Source organism: Olea europaea, unplaced genomic scaffold, assembly GCF_002742605.1.
Source record: "Olea europaea var. sylvestris unplaced genomic scaffold, O_europaea_v1 scaffold1735, whole genome shotgun sequence".
Classification (NCBI taxonomy): domain Eukaryota; kingdom Viridiplantae; phylum Streptophyta; class Magnoliopsida; order Lamiales; family Oleaceae; genus Olea; species Olea europaea.
Window position 1 is genome coordinate 24,557 of NW_019235059.1, and position 3,715 is coordinate 28,271.

Here is a 3,715-nt window from a genome sequence, read left to right on the forward strand (position 1 = left end):
AGAAAATATTTTATGACCAAGCTTTTGGTGTTGTTGTCGGAGATTGAGTATTCGTTTAATTTTATCTAAATTGACACTAATTCGGACATCCATATTTATATTTTCTGTTATTTTGTTGTGTTAGATTTCAATTGATTTCATTTTGGTTTGTTTTAGTTATTATTTCATTTTAACATCTAAACACTCCTGTTAATTCTTCTTGCAGATTTGCATGATAAGATCTGCTAAAGGAGACCTGACACCAGCCGATCCAAAAATCAAACGAACTTTCCATCGAGGCAGCGAGAAAACAGAGAGGCACATCAACGAATGGCTAACGTGCAAAATAATCACAATTTTTTCGGCTAATGAAGAAGGGGCAGCAGATGAAGGAAATATGCTCGTGGGAGATTTCATAACCCCTCCGATAATTCAAAGCCAATCAAGTATCGTATATCCACCATTTGGATAGTCGAACTTCCAACCGAAAACTAATGTGATACAATTATTTCAAAATGGTCATCAATTCTATGGAAGGACTGAAGAGAATCCACAAACGCATGTTTCTCATTTTCTGGAGATGTGCTAACACTTTAGATATCAAGGAATTTTAGATGATGCATTAAGATTAAGGTTGTTCCCACATACACTGCACAACAAGACAATCAAATGGCTGGATTCGCAACCAATCACAAGCATCACCACATGGAATGATCTAGCACAAAAATTCTGCACTAAGTTCTTCCCACCTACTAAGATCGTGAAGCTCAAGCACGACATCTCTGTTTTTTGCCAAGGCGACTCAGAAAATTTCGATGAAGCCTGGAATCGGTTTAAGAATATGCTGCAAAAGTGTCTACACTATGGGATTAGCAAGGGACTTCAAGTCCAATACTTTTATGCCTACTTTCAGCCTTTAAAAGCATAGTTGACTCATCATTGAATGGATCACTGTCCACAAAGGCAATTGATGAGGCACTGAAACTTTTCAAGACCATGGCCACCACTTCAGCTATGTGGACATCGGAACGAGCAGTTCAGAAGAAGACACTGAGGGTTTATAAAGTGGACGTCTATTCCGCCTTGTCAGCAAAAATTGATTCATTATTTCACAAGGTGGAAAACATGATACAATTAGCTAACGCAGCACAGTGGAAAAGGCCAGTTGTGAAGAATGTGGAGCTGAGCATGTAACAGCAGAATGTCCAATCTCCGTACAAGGACTAGAGGAGGTAGATTGTTCTCAATGGGGACAGCAGCAACAAAATAACACATATGGGAAAACATTTAATCCGAGTTGGAAGAAGCATCCCAACTTTTCTTGGAGCAACCAGAATCAAAACAAGCCACATGGACAATTTCAACAGCAAAAGAAGAAACCTCAGTTGGAAGAGATGATAGGAAAATTCATTTTGATAAAGCTTTGTGTGATCTTGGTGCAAGTATTAATTTAATGCCTCTATCGATTTTCAGGAAACTTGGATTGGGAGAGGCTAAGGCGACTACTGTAACGCTACAGCTGGCTGACAGATCGTTAACACATCCTGGAGGAATAATTCAAGATGTGCTTGTCCAGGTGGAAAAACTCATATTTCCTGCGGATTTCCTGATCTTGGACATTGAAGAAGACAAGGATATTCCATTGATACTGGGCAGACCACTTTTGACAACAAGAAGAGCCTTGATCGACGTTCAGCACGGGCAACTGATATTGAGATTGGGAGAAGAGCGGATCTCGTTTAATGGTTTCAAGGCAATGAAACTACTTGCAGAGACAGACAACTGTTTCCAAATCGACGTGATTGACACGATGATCCAAGACTCCTTTTTGCTACACAACCCATCAGATGCATATGAAGCTTATATTGCACATTTGCAGTAAACGCGGTCTGCTTCAATGGAGATGGAAACTTGTGTAAGGTTTCTGGATACCAACCCACCTTATACGCGTAAAAGGCATTTTGAGGAGCTTGGAACGGGACCTACAAAACCACTACCATCCATTCAATAGCCACCAAATATTGAACTGAAGCAGTTACCACCACATCTCAGATATGCTTACTTGGGGGAATCATGTACGCTCCCTATAATCATTTCAAACACAAACAGCGAAGTGGAAGAAGAGAAACTGCTTAGGGTACTCAGGAAGAATAAGACAGCAATTGGATGGACCATGATAGACATCAAAGGGATCAACCCCTCACCGTGCACGAATAAGATTCTCATGGAAAAGAATTTCCGGCCAACCATAGAAAGTTAGCGAAGGTTGAACCCAAATATGAAAGAAGTGGTCAGAGTAGAGGTACTCAAAACTTTTTGATGCTGGAATCATATATCTTATATCAGATAGTGCATGGACTAGCCCAGTTCAAGTGGTGCCAAAGAAAGGAGGAATAACGGTAGTGCCCAATGAGAAAAATGAGTTGATACCAACCAGAACAGTCACAGGATGAAGGGTTTGCATTGATTACCGCAAACTCAATACAGCAACAAGGAAATATCACTTTTCCCTTCTGTTTATAGACCAAATGCTGGAGAGATTGGCATGCCACTCACATTACTGCTTCCTCGACAGGTATTCGGGTTACAATCAGATGCTAGTGGCACCAGACGATCAAGAGAAAACTACATTCACGTGCCCTTACGGTACTTTCGCATACCGCAGGACACCCTTCGGCCTTTGCAATGCCCCTATCACTTTCAACGTTGTATGATGGGAATTTTCTAAGACATGATAGAGAAATTTATTGAGATATTTATGGATGACTTCTCGCTCTTCGGGTCTTCGTTTGACAAGTGTTTGGAACACTTGAATCTGGTATTACAAAGATGTAGGGAAACCAATTTAGTATTAAACTGGAAAAAATGCCGCTTCAGGATGTAAAAGGGGATCTTACTTGGGCATCGATCTCAGCAAAAGGGATTGAGGTGGACAAAGCAAAGATTCAAGTTATTAAAAAGTTACCACCACCAACATCAGTTAAAGGAGTTCATAGCTTCTTGGGACATGCTGGATTCTACAAGAGATTCATAAATGATTTCTCAAAAATCACCAAGCCCCTCTTCAACCTATTAATGAAAGACGTGCCCTTCGAATTTAATGAGGAATGTCTGAAAGCTTTCAACACTTGAAGGAGAAACTCACGTCCGCGCCAGTAATTGTAGCACCTGATTGGGAGTTGCCTTTCGAGTTAATGTGCAATGTTAGTGATCATGTCGTAGGTGCAGTATTGGGGTAGCGAAAGAACAAGATTTTCCATGTAATATATTACGCAAGTCGATCATTGAATGATGCCCAAATCAACTACGCAACCACGGAGAAGGAGCTCTTGGTGGTGGTATATGCCTTTGACAAATTCAGATCATATCTTATGGGATCTAAGGTCATAGTCTACACAGATCACGCTGCATTGAAGTATCTAATGACAAAGAAGGATGCCAAGCTGAGGCTAATCCGTTGGGTGTTATTGTTGCAAGAGTTTGAAATTGAAATTAGGAACAAGAAGGGCAGTGAAAATGTGGTAGCAGATCACCTATCGAGATTAGAACAAGAAGAGCCAGAAACGTCAGTGGAAATCAATGAGATTTTCCAGATGAGCAGATGTTCAGTGCAGAAGAAGCCCTATGGTATGCAGACATCATCAATTATTTGGCTAGGTCAATCCCACCCCAGATTACTTGAGTCACCAAAAGAAGAAGTTCTTTGCCGAGCTGAAATATTATTCTTGGGAAAATC